At 45.1% G+C, this 20,423-nt stretch overlaps 1 protein-coding gene across 3 annotated transcripts in view; it reads left to right on the top strand.

Annotated features, from left to right (window-relative positions):
- Nucleotides 1–20,423, top strand: part of LOC125447679 (homeobox protein Meis1-like) — a 318,867-nt gene that overhangs the window by 866 nt on the left and 297,578 nt on the right. The gene's annotated exons all lie outside the window — the stretch shown is intronic.

Raw genomic sequence — 20,423 nt, 5'->3', positions numbered from 1 at the left:
CCCTTACCCACACACTGACACACACACTCATCCACACACTGACACACACATTCACCCAAACACCGACGCACACACTCACTTAAACACACACACACAAACTCACCCACACACTGACACACACACTCACTTACACACTGACACACACACTCACTCACACTCTGACACATACACTTACTCACACACTGACACACCCAGCAATCAGACACTCACTCACACGCACACAGACATACTTACACACACGCTTACACACACACTCACCTATACACTGACTCACAAGCTTATACACACACTTTCCCACTCATTGACACACTTACTCACACACACAGACACACGCACACAAGCTGACATACACACTCACTCACACCAATGCACCCACTCACACACACCCAAGCACACACTCAGACAACTACTCACACAGACCCACTCACACGTACATTGTCACACCCATTCACACATGCTGACGCACCCATTCAGGCACATACTAACATACACACATGCTGATACGCACTGAATAACACACATTCACTCTTTCTGATGTACTGAGGCTGTCTGCACACACATCGACACACTCACTCACACACTAGCATACCCACTCTCACATGCTCTGACACACTGACTCACTCACACATACTGACACACCCACTAACAAACACACATGCTGACACATCCACTCATATACTGACACACCCACTCACACACACACTAATAAACTCACTCACGTATACCCTGACACACCCACTCACACACACATTAGCACACCCCCTCACTCACTCACTAACACATCCATTCCCTCACACACATACTGATACACCCACTCACACATATATTGACACACCCATTCACACATGCACTAACACTGCCACTCACACATACACTCATACACCCACTCATACACACACTGACACACATACACATACACTAATGCACACTCACAAACACATGTTGACACACCCACTCATACAATGGCATACCCATTCACATGCATACTAACACACCCACTCATACACACAGTATCACACCCAGTTACACACACACACGTGTTAACACACCAACTCACACACACATTGACTTACCCACTCACACACATGCACTGACACACCCACCCACTCACAAACATGAACACACCCACTCACTCACACTCTGACACACACAGTCTAACACACTTGACACACCCACTCTGACACATACTAACATGCACCCACTTTCAAAGTCTGATGCATTGAGGCTATCTGAACACACACTGACGCATTCTCACACACCTTTTGCTAGACATACACTCTGACACATTTTTTACGTGTTCACATACAGTCTGACACACACTCTAAAGAGCCCACACTGACACATACCCAAACACACCCACTGACTGACACACAAACTCAAACACACAGGCAGCACACCCTGTCTTTCTCTCTCTCTTGCTCTCTCTCTCTCTCTCTCTCTCACACACACACACACACACACACACACACACACACAGATTTCCTCTCTCTCATACACACAGACACACACACACACAGAGTGAGATTTCCTCTCTCTCATACACACACACACACACACACACACACACACACACACACACACACACACACACACAGATTCCCGTTAGAATCCTGCAATACAGGGACAATTGCAAAGCAGAGATAACAAGATGTAGAACTTGAGGAACACAGCAGGCCAAGCAGCATCAGAGGAGCAGGAAAGCTGACATTCGGGTCTAGACCCTTGTTCAGAAAATGAAGAAGGGTCTAGACTCGAATGCCAGCTTTCCTGATCCTCTGATGCTGCTTGGCCTGCTGTGATCATTCGGCTCTACAACTTGTTATCTCAGATTCTCCAGCAAAGGCAGTTCCTACCATCTCTGTAATAATTGTGGAGCAATCAGCTTTGTTGACTGACTAGGAATCAAATAACAGTTGAAATGTTCCATTCAGTGGTATGTAGCACTTTGATTTCACAGGGAGCAATTGATGTGGATTTGAGCTACAAACATTGAATGCAACATGAAAACCAGTCAGAGAGGGCAGATTGGGAACGGCTGTGGTTTTAGATTTGGTTACATGAAGGTTGTGTTAACCATAAAGCAGCAATATAACAACAGTAACATGTAACTCACACTGAAGTCAGACCACTTGACTATAAGCTCAGGGTCTGAGTAGTACATCGCTAAGATTTAATGCATGACAGTTCTCAATAAAATGATGTTTTAAAATGGAATTTAATCTGAAAGGTGTCAAGGAACTGGACCTTTGGAGGTCTTTGGGTTGCAGGCATGAGACGGTGAACCCAAAGAAGCAGGTTAACACAGCTCTGGAGAGCCTTGAGACCTGAAAGCAGCCTCTAGTCCAGGAGCCCAGCAACAGCCAGCTAGAAAAAGAAAGTGGCACCTGGGCCGAAAACACATGGGACATATTCCAGGCAAACCGGCTTCCAGGGACTGAGATATCTGTGATTCTGTACCAGTCTTTTGCTGTTCTCACCTGGAATGTCTATGATTCTGTAGGATCTATGTCATTTCCAAACCAGGATATCTGTGTTTCTGTATCAGTCTCTCCCATTTACCTGTGATATCCAGGATTCTGCATCAGTCTCCCTCTCAAACCTGAGATATCTGTGATTCTGTATCCATCTCTCTCTCTAACCTGGGTATTTCTCAATCTGCATCACTCTATCTCAATAATCCAGGACATTTGTGATACTGTATCAGTCTCTCTCTAACCTGGAATATCTTTGAATCTGTATCTGTCTCTCTCTCTATCTATCTATAAACAGGGTAGCTTGTAATGCTGTGTCATTTCTCTCTCCTACTAACCCAGGATTTCTCAGATTCTCTGTCAGTGATTCTCTCTAACCCAGAATATCTGTGATGTCTGAGTCTGTCACTGTAACCCACGATATTTGTGATTCTGTACCAGGGCCTCGCTCTAACCTGGGATGTCTGTTATTCTGCATCAGTCTCTCTTTCTCTTCCTCTCTCTAATCCATGATATTTGTAAACCTTTATCCGTCTTTCTCTCTAACACAAGATATTTGTGGTTCTGTATCAGTCTGCCTCTCTAACCTGGGACATTTGCGATTCTGTATCAGTCTTCCTCTTTCCCTAACCCGGGATATCTGTGATTCTGTATCTGTCTCTCTCTCTCTCTCTCTAACCCAGGATATCTGTGATTTTGTATTACTTTCTCTCTAACCCAGGATATCTGTGACTCTGTATCTGTCTCTCTCTCTCTCTCTCTAACCCAGGATATCTGTGACTCTGTATCTCTCTCTCTAACCCAGGATATCTGTCTTTCTCTCTAACACGAGATATCTGTGGTTCTGTATCAGTCTGTCTCTCTAACCTGGGACATTTGTGATTCTGTATCAGTCTTCCTCTTTCCCTAACCCGAGATATCTATGATTCTGTATCACTCTCTATCTCTCTACCCCAGGATATCTGTGATTCTGTACCTGTCTCTCTCTCTCTAACCCAGGATATCTGTGATTCTGTATCACTCTCTCTCTACCCCAGGATATCTGTGACTCTGTATCACTCTCTCTCTACCCCAGGATATCTGTGACTCTGTATCAGTCTCTCTAACCTGGGATATCTGTGACTCTGTATCACTCTCTCTCTCTCTAACCTGGGATATCTGTGACTCTGTATCACTCTCTCTCTCTCTAACCTGGGGTATCTGTCACTCTGTATCAGTCTCTCTCTCTCTCTCTAACCCAGGATATCTGTGACTCTGTATCAGTCTCTCTCTCTCTCTAACCTGGGATATCTGTGACTCTGTATCACTCTCTCTCTCTCTAACCTGGGATATCTGTGACTCTGTATCACTCTCTCTCTCTCTTACCCAGGATATCTGTGACTCTGTATCAGTCTCTCTAACCTGGGATATCTGTGACTCTGTATCAGTCTCTCTCTCTCTAACCTGGGATATCTGTGACTCTGTATCAGTCTCTCTACCCCAGGATATCTGTGACTGTATCACTCTCTCTCTCTCTAACCTGGGATATCTGTGACTCTGTATCTCTCTCTCTTACCTGGGATATCTGTGACTGTATCACTCTCTCTCTCTCTAACCTGGGATATCTGTGACTCTGTATCAGTCTCTCTCTCTCTCTAACCTGGGATATCTGTGACTCTGTATCAGTCTCTCTACCCCAGGATATCTGTGACTCTGTATCACTCTCTCTCTCTCTAACCCAGGATATCTGTGACTCTGTATCTCTCTCTCTTACCCAGGATATCTGTGACTCTGTATCAGTCTCTCTACCCCAGGATATCTGTGACTCTGTATCACTCTCTCTCTCTCTAACCCAGGATATCTGTGACTCTGTATCTCTCTCTCTTACCCAGGATATCTGTGACTCTGTATCAGTCTCTCTCTCTCTAACCCGGGATATCAGTGACTCTGTATTAGTCTGTCGGGGTATTATGATGACTTTGTAAGACCTTTTCGAACTTGTTATGGTTCTGAAATGCTTTGTGTCCCAAAGCATTAAGCTGTTGGGTGAGTAGGGATTCATTGGCTGTCTTTCTGACGTTATCCACCCCGTTGGTTGGTCACGTGAAAGTTTATGGAAGAAGTGCCCGTTCCCTTGTGCATTCCTGTCTCCCAGTCCCATGTGACCTCACATTGTAAAAAGTGTGAATTTAAGCAAATTTTCTTCAGCTATCAGAAAGTTTGTGGTTATTATTTACTGCGATCAGAAATACCAAGGTGTTAACGTAGGTTAGAAGGAAGGGGTGAATCTAAAAAAAAAGTCAAAAAATGAAACAGAACAATTAGGTAAAAGTCTGAAGTATCCGTAAGGTGTGGATCATTGAATGTTTGGCCATTGCAGTAGAAGTTAGTGGGAGCAGCTGAACATTTGGATTCAGGATTCTTGGTGTTTCACGTTGGCTGAGATTTTATGTCTCTGTTTCCTTTTGACTGTGATTTAGTTCCATGCAGGCTGAGAGTCCATTTTAATCCCCTTTCCCTTTTTATCCGGCTGCTAGCGAGCTCATTTTAATTGACCTGTATCTGTATCGGCGCGGGCTTGGAGGGCCGAAGGTCCTGTTCCAGTCTGTAATTTTCTTTGTTCTTTGTAGCACAGGGAAGACTAGGGGATAATTCTACAACTGTGACCTTCACAACACACTCATGCTCGAACCCAGCCTGGTGCACATCAGAACATTTAGCTCAACAAGCACCCTCCAGTACAGTTGAAATAGACAATAGACAATAGGTGCAGGAGTAAGCCATTTGGCCCTTCAAGCCAGCACCACCATTCATTATGATCATGGCTGATCATCCACAATCAGTATCCTGTTCCTGCTTTATCCCCATAACCCTTGATTCCACTATCTTTAACAGCTCTATCTAGCTCTTTCTTGAAATTATCCAGAGACTTGGCCTCCACTGCCTTCTGGGGCAGAGCATTCCATATATCCACCACTCTCTGGGTGAAGAAGTCTTTCCTCAACTCCGTTTCAAAATGGCTTACCCCTTATTTTTAAACTGTGTCCTCTGGTTCTGGACTCACCCATCAGCGGAAACATGTTTCCTGCCTCCAGAGTATCCAATCCCTTAATAATCTTATACGTCTCAATCACACCCTCTCATCCTTCTAAACTCAAGAGTATACAAGCCCAGTCGCTCCAATCTTTCGACATATGATAGTCCCGCCATTCTGGGAATTAACCTCGTGAACCTACGCTGCACTCCCTCAATAGCAAGAAGGTCCTTCCTCAAATTTGTAGACCAAAACTGCACACATTACTCCAGGTGCGGTCTCACCTGGGCCCTGTACAGCTGCAGAAGGATCTCTTTGCTCCTGTACTCAATTCCTCTTGTTTGATGGGGAAAAAAAACACTCAAGGTATTATTGCAGTGTGGTGCATAATCCACATGGTGACTTGCTGTCGAGCAGGGGACTATCAATCCCTCATTATTTTTTTAGTCACACAAGTCACAGTGCGGTCTGTTTTCTTTGACTCTTTTAGGTATTAAATCCCATTGGCTCCACACAGACCTCTTGGCATACAGCCACTGAATTCACACCTGCAGTTATTTTGTCTCTGTTGCAGGCCACTTTAAAATAAAACACATGTTGCGTTTAAGGACTGAAAGTGCCTGTGGTATTTTGGCATTCTGACCCTATTTGGGTTACAGCCTGGGATATCTATCACATGGTACTGGCCTTTCAGGGGAGTTATTAGGAAATTCATGATAGAGTATCAGTCTTTCTGTGCCACAATCTGGGCTATCTACGTTTCTGTACTACCTGTCTTCACAGAATGCCCGATGAAACTGCGTCAGTCTAAGTGAGCAGTCACTGTAATGCCTGGGATTTTGCGTCAGTCAATCTGAACAGTTTCTGAGATACATGTAATTCTGTACTGTTTTCATCTGGATAGCTTCTGGGATTTGTATGATTCTGTATTAGTTGATCTGGATAGGTACTGGGAGACCTGCAATTCTGTACAGGTCCTTTCTCTAGTCAGTTTCTCAGTTACCTGTGATTCTGCATCAGTTTAACTAAACAGTTTGTGGGATACCTACGCTTCTTCATTAGTTTATCAAGACAGTCATTGGGATGCCTGTCACTCTGTATCAGTCTATCTGCACTTCTGCTGGGTTACCTACCATTCCTCATGAGTTTATGTGAATGGTTACTGTGATACCTGTGATTTTGTATCAATCTACCTGCAATCACTGATGCTTGTGCATTAGAACACAGAACATAGAACAAAGAACATTACAGCACAGTACAGGCCCTTCAGCCCTCGACGTTGTGCCGACCTGTCGTACCAATCTGAAGCCCATCTAACCTACACTATTCCATGTACGTCCATATGCTTGTCCAATGATGACTTAAATGTACTTAAAGTTGGCAAATCTACAAACGTTGCAGGCAAAGCATTCCATTCCCTTACTACTCTCTGAGTAAAGAAACTACCTCTGACATCTGTCCTATATCTTTCACCCCTCAATTTAAAGCTATGCCCCCTCGTGCTCACCGTCACCATCCTAGGAAAAAGGCTCTCCCTATCCACCCTATCTAACCCTCTGATTATCTTATATGTCTCAATTAAGTCACCTCTCAACCTTCTTCTCTCTAACGAAAACAGCCTCAAGTCCCTCAGTCTTTCCTTGTAAGACCTTCCCTCCATACCAGGCAACATCCTAGTAAATCTCCTCTGCACCCTTTCCAAAGCTTCCACATCCTTCTTCTAATGCGGTGACCAGAACTGTACACAATACTCCAAGTGCGGCCGCACCAGAGCTTTGTACAGCTACAGCATAACCTCTTGGTTCCGGAACTCGATCCCTCTATTAATAAAAGCTAAAACACTGTATGCCTTCTTAACAGCCTTGTTTTAGCTCACCTGGACAATTACTGTGAGATCTATGGCACTGTATTCATGCATTTGGTCAGTTATGTGGGATTTCTATGATTTTGTAAAGTCTATCTGGACAGTTTCTAGACTGTGAGTGGAATATGAGGTGTTGCTCCTCCAGTTTATGTGTAGCATCATTGTGGCACCGGAGGAAGCCCAGGATGGACATGTCTCCCAGGGAGTGGGAGGGGGCATTAAAATGGTTAGTGACCAGAAAGTGTTATTGATTATAGTGTACAGAGCGCAGATGGCTGCATAAAACAGCCCCTGAGTCTGTGCTTGGTCTCATTGATGTAGAGGAGGCCACATCAGGAGCAATGGATACAGTAGACCAGGTTGGAGGATGCAGAGGTGAACCCCTGTCAGATATGGAAAGTTTGTCTTGGTCCATGGATGGAAGTGAGGTGGGGAGGTGTAGGGGCACGTTTAGCACTTCCTGCGCTTGCAGGGAAAAGTGCTGGGGGTGGTGGGGCTAGTGGAGAGTGTGGAGCGGATGAGGGAGTCAGGGAGAGAGTGGTCCCTGTGAAAGGCAGTTAGGGGTGGGGAGGGAAATATCTCTTTGGTGGAGGGGTTGGATCGCAGGTGGCAGAAGTGTCGGAGGGTGACATGCTGGATGTGAACATTCCACCCCACCAACCTCCTCAAGGCAAAGTTAGATAGGTTCCTGATTGGTAAGGGGACCAAGGGTTATAGGGTGAAGGCAGGAGAACGGGATTGAGAAACATATTAGCCATAACTGAATGGCAGAGCAGTCTCAATGAGCTGAATGGCTGACTGCACCTCCAGTACATTATGGTTCTGTCTCTGTCTGATTAAACATGCCGTGTTGACACGTGCCTAATAACCAAATGCATCCCCCAGCCTGAATCCCATCGACGTCCCAACCAATCCAATTAGTTTCTCCCATTAGTCCGGGTCAGTTTTATGCTCCCTGTCCCAATCAATTTCTTCCTGAATCCACCTAAGCTGGAACTTGGAAGACTCATTCCTCTTTAGACTAAATTATTAATACGACTAGTAGAGATCGGCTTTTGAAGTGATGCCGGATTTGAACTATTTAATGCATGCACTCTGTTCAGACTCAGCCAAGGTTAAGCATTTCTCTTTCCCAGTTTTCGGAACAATTACTCAGTCCCGAGGTAAGGTGGTGATGTTGGTTCAGTCTGAAATGGCCTGCTCATTCATCCTTCCTTCTTAATTCAGAGTTGTGCTTATGATCCCAGGGCAGTCGCCCTGTTCATTTCTTGTGGGAATTACCTCTTGTTCCTGTTGTATCTCTGTACCTGGTAGCCAACAGCTAGTTTTTTTAACAGGTGTTGCTTGTATCAATGTTGCCTGGGTGAGCTTTGTCATGGCCTCAGTAAATACTACAGAAGAACTGAGCCAAAGAATTTATTCACTCTGATGGTGGTATATTCCTTTCCCAGAGGGTGTTGAGTATGTTCAAGGCAGAAATCGATTGACTTTCCGATGTTAAAGATATCAAGAGATTTGGGGATAGTCTGAGAAATAACATTTGGGGGGAGATGTACAGCCACGATTTCATCGAATGGTAAAGCAGAATAGCTGAATAGCCTACTCTTGCATCTATGTCTGTCCCATCCAGCACCTCGCAGTATTGTTAAGGTGGGGGGGTGTGGTTGGGGGCAGGTGGGAAATGGGTATTGGGATGGACATCAAAAGCAACAGAAATCTCTTAGACTCACATCCCGCTCCACTGGAATTTACAATGCTGAAATTCTGAAGGGAAATAAGGTGCCTGACAAACCCAGGATACTTTACCAGCCAGTGAACTCTGGGGAAACAGCAAATTAAAAACCCCAAAGTATAATGTGCGATGAGGCAATGGCTTTAAGAGGCGGATTTTGCCCCTGGGTTTTATTACATGAAGAGATGCTGAGACAGAGAGACATTGTGATGTGTCCCGAGCCAATAAGCAGCTTGTGAGGCCCTGGAGATTTTCTTTAAAATTTGGAACAATAGAAGCAGCATGAATGGGTGAGGTCAGGCTCCCATAGAGCCAGGGTTTGAGTTGAGTTTTCAGTTGTTATTGGGGCTAATGGAGTTGGTGGCAAAAGCAGCTGTACATCTCTCTCAGGCACAGCAAAAAGCTGGAGTGCTCTCTATGCCAGGATTTTTTTTGAGGTGTTCTTTTCTCCCAGACTGGAGAAACATTGCTGGTGAAACAACCCATGTTACTGAATTTGCCTTTTGCCAGGAGTGTGTTTCCTATATTGGAACAGTTAATGCTTAGTAGTTAGATAATCCATTATTCCGTTAAGATTCCTTTTCAATAGAGTCAAAGCTATACCAATTCCGCTTCCTTTTGTTTGTAACTGGGTGTAAGAATAAAATGTGTTTTGCTTAAAGCCAAGTAGTGTGACCAATGAAATTATATCTAGAACACAGCACCACATAATGCCCTTTAAACAACATAAAAGTTAGGGTCTAGGTTATCTCCGTGATATATTTGAAAGGGGTTTGGTCTGGTCCATAACAAACAGAACAGAATTAAAAACAGCAGATGTTTCCAAGAAGCTGACAGAGAAGTCGAGATAATGTAATCACACCAGTCCCTTTGTAATCACACCAGTCCATTCCCACAACTCTGTACACTGCTTGCTCATTCCAAAATACAGTTCGAACTGGACTGCCTGCTGGGAAATCACAGGTTCTGGGCAATCTCCTATCTTGCAGAGATAACAAGGTATAGAGTTGGATGAACACAGCAGGCCACACAGCATTAGAGGAGCAGGAAGGCTGATGTTTTGGGCCTAGACCCTTCATCAGAAATGAGGTGCTCGATTTCTGAAGAAGGGTCTAGGCCCGAAACATCAGCCTTCCTGCTCCTCTGATGCTGCTTGGCCTGCTGTGTTCATCCAGCTCTACACCTTGTTAACTCAGATTCTCCAACATCTGCAGTTCCTACTATCTCTATCACAATGGGTCAGACAGCATTCATGGAGAGACAGCAAGCCAATGTTTCGACTCTAGATGACTCTTCGTCAGAGCATCTACAGTAATTTGCTCCGAGATGATAGTTTGACTCATTAACACAATCCCCTTTGAGAACCCATGGGAAGTGAGTCATTTCAGTGAGAAGGGTTAGAGGCTGCTAGTGGTTGTGGGGGTAGACATGGGAAAGGATTTTACAAATTCCTATTTGTCGATGATTTGATGTTCTCCAACTCTGAGCAGATTTTGAAGTGGAGTGAGCAGAACTGAAACAAAATAATATCTGCTCCCGTTCAGTGGATGGAATTTGTAAATTATCAAATAAATCCAACAGAGAGCCCAAGAGACTCTAATGATGTTTTTGTCTGGAACATGCGGAACTGGCTCACACACAGAGGTATGTGGTGAATATAGTGGATTATACGTAGGATAAAACAGGGTATATATCAATGAAACATTTGATTTAACCCATTCTGCAGTCAATGCTGTATTCAGTTACTGTAGAGTCATAGAGATGTACTGCACAGAAACAGACCCTTTGGCCCAACTTGTCCATGCTGACCAGATTTCTTAAATTAACCTTTTTGCCAGCATTTGGCTCACATCCCTCTAAACTCTTCCTATTCATATATCCAGATGCCTTTTGAATATTGTCATTGCACCAGCCTCCACCACTTCCTCTGGCAGCTCATTCCATACATGCACCACCCTCTGTGTGAAATAATTGCTCCTCAGGTGCCTTTTAAATCCCTCTCACTTTAAACCTATGCCCCTCTCGTTTTGGACTCCCCTACCCTGGGGAAGACCTTGGCTATTCACTCTATCTATGCCCCTCATGATTTTATAAACCTCATTAAGGTCACTTCTCAGCCTCCGACGCTCCAGGGAAAATAGCCGCAGCCTATTCAGCCTCTCCCTGTAGGATGGCAGTTTCCTTCCCTATACGATGTTAGTGAACCAGATGGCATTTTCTTCCCAACAATCAATTCATGGTCATCATTAGATTTTTGAAATCCAGATATTTTATTGAATTCAAATTGCACTATTTGCTGTGTTGGGATTCAAACCCAGGTTCCCAGAATGTTTTCTGGATCTCTGGAGTAACAGTCCAGCAATAGCACCATAGGCCATCACCTCCCTCTTTAAATAAGGGTTCTTAGGGGGCCTTGAAGATGTTGTTTCCCCTGGTATGGGAGAGTGTGAGACCAGAGGGGCATCATTTCAGAGTAAGGGATCACCCATTGAAGACAGAGGTGAGGAGGAATTTCTTCCCTCGGAGGGGAGTGAATCTGTGGAATTCTTTCCTCAAGATGGCTCTCGAGGTCATTAAATATATTCAAGACTGAGATGGAAAGATTTTTAATGAGTAAGGAAATCAAGGAAAAAAACATGAACCATACTTTTTTAATTCATTTTAGGATGTGGGTGTCATCAGCATTTACTGCTCGTCCCTAATTGCCCCTGAGAAGGTGGGGATGAGCTGCTTTCTTGAACCACTACTGTCCATGTGCTGTGGGTTGACCCACAACAAACACCCTTAAGGAGGGAATTCCAGGATTCTGACCCAGCGACGTTGAAGGAATGGTGATATATTTCCAAGTCAGGATGGTGAGTGGCTAAGCCCATAAGACCATTATACATAGGTGCAGAAATTGGGCCATTTGGCCAATCAAGCCTGCTTTGCCATTCAATCATGGCTGATATGTTCCTCAATAACGTTCTCCTGCTTCCTCCCTGTGGGGAGGGGTGATATTCCCATGTATTTGCTGCCCTTGTTCTTCCAGATGGAAGTAGTCATGGGTTTGGAAGGTGCTGTCTGAGGATCTTTGGTAAATTTTGGAGAGCTTTTGGTGAAGCTGAGAATGATCAGGTCAGCCATGATCTAATTTAATGAGAAGAGGGGACCTGATGGACTGAATGGCCCACTTCTGCTCCGACATCTTATGGTCTTAGGTTGTTGGAATTCCAGAGTGTCAGAGAACACTCATTCTAGTCACAGTGTAGGTGCCCATGCGGCTCACAAAGTGTGGAGACAGCGAGAGGAAGCTATCTCTCACCAGGGGCAGGATCATAAATAAGAGCATCAGAAATACACACAGAAATAGGCCATCTGGCCCCCTGAGCCTTCTCCGCCATTCCATAAGACCATGGCTGATCGTTTCATGGACTCAGCTCCACTTACCCACCCACTCACCATAAACCCTCAATCCCTTTACTGCTCAAAAATCCATCGTTACCTTAAAAACATTCAACAAGGAAGCCTCAACTGCTTCACTGGGCAGGGAATTCTACAGATTCACAACCCTTAGCAGGAAGAAGTTCCTCCTCAACTTATTTTGAGGCTATGTCTGCTAGATCTAGTTTCACTTTCCAGTGGAAACAACCTTCCTGCTTCTATATTAGCTATTCCCATCATAATTGTATTTGCTTCTATCAGATTCCCCCTCATTCTTCTGAATTCCAATGAGAATAATCTCAGCCTGCTCAATCTCTCCTCAAAAGCCAACCCTCTCAATTCCAGAAGCAACATAGTGAAGCTCCTCTGCATCCCCTCCAGGGCCAGTACATCCTTTCTCAAGTGAGGATACCAAAACTGTACACCGTACTCCAGGTGTGTACCCTGAGACCCAGACCAACTGAGGCCTGCACCAAGGAAGACCCATCAGACCATGAGAGCAGCTGGCGATGTTCCGATTTTGTCCGAGCTCAGAGCTGCAGAATGAAAGCTGTGAGGAAAAGGATTGGCTGCAGATCCTGAGAAAAGAAAGTTTGGAAAAACCTCCTAAAGGCAAGAGGTGTTCTGTGGTGCCTGTGGCGGTATTTCAACAGCGGGAGGAGAAAGAGTGACCGCTGTGTATGAGATGCCTCCTGTGCCCTGCTCGCCAATCTGCAGCCCTTAGTTTGCACTTTTACTTTGCCTTGAGCCGAGTCAGTGAATTATTGGCAACAACAGCATGGTGACGTGCATTGACATAGCGCCTCTAGCTGGCAAAACCTCCCAAAGTGCTTAACAAGCGAGCTTTGAGGAGATATAAGTGACTCATTCAGGCAGGTTTTTAAGATAGTTCTTAACGAAGAAGCAGGAGATAGCAAGGCAGAGAGTGGGGAAACGGTGGGAGAGGGGTGGGGGGAGGAAATCGCAGAGTTTAGGAAGCAGACAGCTGGAAGCGTGGACACCGTTGGTGGAGCATTTAAAATGGAGGCCGGAATGGAAGGCTGTGCAGGTTTCGGATGATTAGAGGCAGAGTTATGGCAATAGGGAGGGTGGAGGGGTGCCGAGGCTCAGAAAGATGGGGAAATGAGGCTGGAGGTCCTGAAGTGTAAGCGTTGCATTGGGAGCCGGTGGCAGGGTCCATGCATTGGTCTCTGTGCTCTGGGTAGGCAGTGAGATGGAAGAAAGGGTTTTCCCAAAATCCACAGGGAATCAGTAAACCTCCGAAATGTTACTTCAACAAACAATCGCTTCTTCCCCTTTCTTCTGATGAGGAAGCCATTGGCTCCATTCTATAATGAGACACAGGTATATCTTGGGGGTTGGGGAATGGGGGAGGGGTTGAGACTCTGCCACAGTCCCAAGTCGCAGATGGATTCTATTAGCTCATTTGGCAGTGTACTTGGCACTGACCCAGAAGAATGTGTGTTCAGGTCCCATGCCAGAACACCAGTTTATAATCTGGACCAACACTCCAGTGTGTGTCTGACTTGCTGACCTGCCTTACTTGGTGTTAGGGCCTTCCACTGAAAGTTAAGTGTGCTGTACCCATAAGACGAAATAATAATTGATGTTGGAAGGTCATTTTTTCAATTGGCTCCATTGCCCTTCGGATGATATGTCCCTCGGAGGTGTGTGCCCCACCCACTGTTCGAACAAAAATGGGAAAATCACAATTCTGGAATAGACCAGTGGGTTTTCTTAATACACTGGAGGATTTACATTAGGCACATAGGTTTGTAGTGTAACTGCAGTTGTAATCCAGGCACCTCGCAGAGAACTCAAAACCCCTCTTGAATTTTAAGAGACCCCAGAGACAAAAGGCTTTAGATGTGAACACCAGACAAAGAGATTTTCCACTGGTTCGCAAACGCCCACCCTATCTAACTCCAGTCCTACAGCAACATGGCTAGCTGACCACCTCCTTCTGTGTTAGTCAATGAAGGCACTCCGTTGCATCAAGAATAAGGCAAAATTTGCACCTCCTCAGGATGACCGGGCGTGGGGAATCAATGTCGGATTCTCCATTCACACCTTCACTCATGAGTGAATTAAAATAGCTGCTTACTGGTACAGAATGTGAGCATTCCTGATAAATGTTGGGGTCTAATGTTGGATGTGATCCCATTAAACAATTTTTAAAACAATCCAAATAGTGCCAAGATTTATAAAAATTTATTTGGGGGGTACGGGTGTCCCTGGGCAGTTATTGCCCATCCCTAATTACCCAGTGAGCTAACCACGGGTTTGGAGTCACATGTCGGTCACTTAGGGGCATTAATGAGCCAGGTGGGACCTTTTTTATAAAAAATAACATTCAGAAGTAGTTAATTAGTCACTACTTTTTATAGAATTCAAACTTCAGCATTGTTTGTGGCAGGTTTCCAGCACACGTCTTTCGATTATTAATCTGGAGGTTCGGGATTACTCACATTGTAATTATTACCAGACCCATATGGGGAGGCAATAATACCTAATGGTATTATCACTGGACTGTTAATCCAGAGACCCAGATAACGTCCCTGGGAAACTGGGTTTGAATCCGGCCACAGCAGATGGTGGAATTTGAATTTCATTAAAAAAAATAGCTGGAATTAAGAGCCTAATGATGACTGTAAATCTATTGCTGATTGTTGGGGAAAATCCCATCTGGTTCACTAATGTCTTTTAGGGAAGGAAGCTGCCATCCTTACTTGGCCTGGCCTACATGTGACTCCAGACTCCCAGCAATGTGGTTGACTCTCAACCGCCCTCTGGGCAATTAGGGATTGGCAATAAATGCTGCCTGGCCAGCGCTGCCCTCATCCCGTGAATGAATTGGCTAAAAACCACCAGCTTCCCTGATGTTGGTAAATAATACAGGACGATCTAGCGAGCCTCACAGTTGTAGCTTACAAGAAGCCACGTATACATACAGTGACATGCCCTCGACAGGAAAAGGTACATGGCCAGGTATAGCGCCACTTCTGGACTGAACAAAATCCTGAGGGACCAATGGTTGCCTTGTGCATTCCCCATGGCAACACTTGACCAATCAGAGTTGACTTGCACCTTTTTCTCATCCATTGTAAATGTTTGGCTCCCGTTGATGTTTGACATTCTTACATTTGTCCTGATGCCTCTTTTTCTGAAGTTAATTAATTTAAGCATTGGTGTGACGCAGGGAACAGCTAATCAATAAAACACTTGGGAGGATACATGGTTTGATAGAAACGTAGTAAAATGTACAGCAACAAAACAGAATCTGGAATTAAATTTCTCGATGCATTACAGGATAATGTGGAAGATAACACAGACTGATTTTCTCCTTGTTTTTTGCTTGCTTATCCCAAATGGGAACTTTCCAACCATACAGACACATTCAGGTCACTGCATTTCGGAAATCACTGAGGGTCCTTGAGAAAGTGTAGATTGGTCGCAGTGATGAGGGATTGTACAGGCAAGGTGCGATCGGGGAAATGGAGCTGTTCCCTTTGGAGCAAAAGAGATTGAGAGGGGATTCAAACGAAGTGAACAATGCTATGACTAGTTCTGATAAGGTAGACAGGTGGAAGCTGTCTCCAATAGTTGAACAAACATGGCAAGGGGGTACACATTCACCATTAGAGGCAAGAAGCCTTAGAGCCTTACAGTACAGAAACAGACCCTGCCAATGCCAATCAGATTTCCCAAACTAAACTAGCCCCATTTGCATGCACTTGGCCCATATCCCTCTAAACCTCCCCTATCCATGTATCTGTCTAAATATCTTTTCAATGCTGTAACTGTACTTGCATCTACCATTTCCTTGGGTAGTCCAGTCCACCTTAGAGCCACTCGCTGTGCGATAAAGTAACTCCCTTTTCGATCTTTCTCCTTTCACCTTATACCTTTGCCCTCCAGTTTTGAGCTCTCTTGCCCTGGGGAAAAGACGTTTGCTCTTCACCCTATCCATGGCCCTGAGGATTTTAAAAATACCCATGAAGTCAACGTCCTATGCTCCAGTGAGAAAGGTTCCAGCCTATCCAGCCTCTTCTTATAACTGAAACCCTCCAGCCCCAGCAACACCCTTTCCCTGAATGCTCTCCAATATTCTTACAACAGGGTGACCAGAACTGGACACAATGCTCAAGAAGAGGCCTCAATAATGTCCTGTACAACTTCAACATAATGTCCCAATTCCTATACTCAAAGGCCTGACCAATAAAGACGTGTGCTAAACACCTTCTTAACCACCCTGAGATAACACAGTGTCGAGCTGGATGAATGCAGCAGGCCAAGCAGCATCAGAGGAGGAGGAAAGCTGACGTTTCGGGCCTGGACCCTTCTTCAAACACTTTGTTTTCCAAGATTCTCCAGCATCAGCAGTTCCTGCTACTTCTTAGCCACCCTGTCTCTATGTGACGCAAACTTCAAAGAATCATGTATGGGAGGTGAGTGTGGCTGAATATTTTCGCACAGTGGTTGGGCATGATGTGGAAACCCAATGCCCATGGGGATGGTGAAGGATAGATGATCAATAATTTCGCAGGAATTTGGATGGACACTTGAGAAAACTGAGGAAGGTTTGAACAGTTTGGGTGTTTGACTGGATTAGGAGCTGGCCTGTGCTCGACGGATGGGATGGCCCAATTTCTTGCCTGTAAATGACTCCACAAACTTTGGCTGGGATTGGGTGGGATGTGGCTTTAGAGTTGGGATATCCTGATTAATTCACCTGCTCATGGTTCGGCCATTGACCAGCACACAATATGTTGGAACTGGAGGAATTGCTCATGTCTCTGCTTATTCATTAAACAACTCCACTATATAAGTCCACCTGCTCATTATCACATCGCTGCTGCTGAGGGCGACCATAATTACACGTTAAAATATATTTGAATGAATGCTCACTGCTTTTGGAGATCCTGAGGTCATGAAAGGTGCCATAGAAATGGAAGGCTTCCAGTCTTTGAGTGAGAGCGTGGCATGTTTCAGAGTTGATAATCCCTCGTCTCTGCTTTCAACTCGGCCAATGGCTCGGGATTCTTGGCCCTGGGGGTTCTGAGCAAATTGGTAAAAGGCCACAGAAGTTACTACTTGACCACACCTGCCTTGTTAAAATAAAAAATGGGCAGGATTGGCTTAGACTATGATAGCTGCAATATTAAAAGTAGCTCTGTGGTTAGCACTACAGCTTCATGGCACCTGGGACCCGGGTTCAATCCCACCCTCGGGCTGTGTGGAGGTTGCACGTTCTCCCTGCGTCTGCGTGGGTTTCCTCCGGGTGCTCCGGTTCCCTCCCGCAGTCCAAAAGTTGGGTAGGTTGGCCGTATTAAATTGCACATCATGTGCAGTCTGGGTGGGTTAGCCACAGGGGATGGAATTAGAGTGGGTCTGTGTGGCATGCTCTTCGGAGGGTCAGTGCAGGGCCGATGGGCCAAACGGCCTCTACCTGCGCCGTAAGGATTCTACCTTTTGGGCCAAGATGACCCCTGCCAGCAAATGCCATTGTGGTTCGCCCATAGAAACTTGCTTCGGTGAGGTGCCAGGGCTGACACTGTTGGCACCTCTGGCTCACGATCTTGGAGACGCCTAAGTTGGGAGCTCCTGTCTCCAACCTCCGTTCCGTGACTGTCCATTGGTCAACAAAGATGCCCTTTGGCCATCTGTCACTAGTGAACACCATCGGGTGCTACGATTGGAAGAGAAACCTGACAGTTAACGAACACCCCCTTTCTCGTGTTCCAACAGTTCTATAATTAATAAAACAGATGTATTGAAAGGAAAAGCCACACTTTGGTTAATTTTACGCCTGGGTTGTTGGGATCTTTAGTTCTTGGAGAGTTCAGCTGCAATGCTACAGGGATGACAATGCTTGCCTGTAATCATGGGAGTGTAAGCTAACAAAAGTCAGGGCATTGAACTGTAGGAGAATTGAAAAGGAGGCACTCATTGGCAGGGAGTAACACACCGTGAGTCGCAACAACAAATCAAAGTACTTAAAAAGAGTTGGAACCACGTCGAAAGTTTCCAGTGAAAGGGAGCGAGTTACCATGGAAATGGGATACTGGCCGGTGCAGAATGTAGAAGATGAGGCCCTCTTTGCACAGACCAGAAACTGTCCTGGGAATTTGTAGAAAGGATCCCAAGAGTTCAGAATCACAGCAGAGATTTGTAACCGTCCTTTTACTCTGGCTCAACAACATGGGGAATTAATATCACACTTTTGAGGACATAAAACATCCCGTGGGACCTGCCAGAATCATAATACAGCAAATCTTGACAGAATTTTGATCTATTTGGAGATGACTAAAATCTTCCTGATGGGAGATAGGTGCTTAAAAATCAAGTTATTTATTCTTTCATGGCACATGGGCATCACTAGCAAGGTCAGCGTTTGTCACCCATCCCTAATTGCCCCTTGAACTGAGTGGTTTGTTCAGTCATAGAGTGATAACAGGCCCTTCAGCCCAACCAGTCCGTGCCAAACATGATCCCAAACTAAACTAGAGCCGCCTGCCTGTGCAGTCATGGAGTCAAATTAAGAATCAACCACATTGCTGTTGGTCTGGAGTCACCTATAGGCCAGACCGGGCTGTTTTGCCATATTCAGAGCCTATATTGGGGCTATTTTCTTGAGAAGGCATTGCACAAATGCAGGTCACTGTTTCCTGCAGTGAGAGGGATAAATAACACTCAGTGATCATACAGACTGGTGTAAAACACCCACGGCCTCCTATTAATGTGGTAGGATATGAAAGGCCTCTGATCTTTCTTGCTGTCTGAAACTGATACTTGGCCACACTCAGGATTGGTTTCCTGTATTGCAGCATTTCCTGTCTCACTGTCCCATGCCACCTTGGATAGTGCTGTCATCCTCTTTTACTGATTATCCCTCAATTACAGCTCTTTGCTCCAAACTCTGGGTGGGATTGAGTGACCCCGCAGGTAGGAAAGGCTCTATGCAGCAAAGTAAGAAGCACGTCTGCCCATTCATTGCCAAAGAGTTGCAGAAATTCACGCAGTTGGTAATATTTATCTCCTGTCTCTCCCACATCCTTTAGGTCCTTCATTCCAATATTGGTGGCTAAGCTGTATAATCTCTGGGATTTCTGCCTCCATCTCTCAATCTCATTCCTCCCTTTACGGCCTCCTTGAGATTGTAGACTTTGACTAAGCTTTGGGTCCCTAATCCTAATACCAGAGCTTTGTTTTGCCAGCATTTGGCCCATATCCCTCTAAGCCTTTCCTAGACATGAACCTGTCTGAACTTAAATGTTTAAATGTTGTAACTGCACTCATTTCTACCACTTCCTCTGGCAGCTCATTTCATGCACGCACCACCCTCTGAGTGAAAAAGTTGCTTCTCAGGCCCCTTTTAAATCTTTCCCCTCTCACCCTAAACCTCTCTGGTTTCATGGACTCCCCTACTCTGGGGAATAGGCCTTGGCTATTCCCTTATCTGAGCCCCTCATGATTTTATAAACCTCTATAAGGTCACCCCTCAGCCTCCAACCCTCCAGGGAAAAGAGTCTCAACCTATCCTTATAACTCAAACCCTCCGGTTTCGGTAACGTCCTTGTAAATTGTTTTTGCATCTTTTCCAGTTCAATAATATCCTTCCCATAACAGAGAGACCAGAATTCTATGCAGTACTCCAAATGTGGCCCTGGCAATACAGCTGTAACATGATGTCCCAACTCCTGGTCAGCACAGAAAATTTGGGCTGAAGGGCCTGTTTCCATGCTGCTTGGCTCTATCACATATACTAGCATTGAACTAACTTTGCTATTTGCTTCATTGAAACCTTGTATCAGAGACGACTGACCTCCAGTAATCACAACTGTTCACCCACGTACCAGGTAAGACTTCATTCAATGTACAGGTTCCCTCCCTGATTTCTATTCATTAGAGCTCCTGGAT

This window comes from Stegostoma tigrinum, chromosome 39 (genome assembly GCF_030684315.1).
Source record: "Stegostoma tigrinum isolate sSteTig4 chromosome 39, sSteTig4.hap1, whole genome shotgun sequence".
In the NCBI taxonomy this organism is placed as follows: Eukaryota; Metazoa; Chordata; class Chondrichthyes; order Orectolobiformes; family Stegostomatidae; genus Stegostoma; species Stegostoma tigrinum.
The sequence above is the reverse complement of the archived record's forward strand: the minus strand, read 5'-3'. Positions and strand labels throughout refer to the sequence as shown.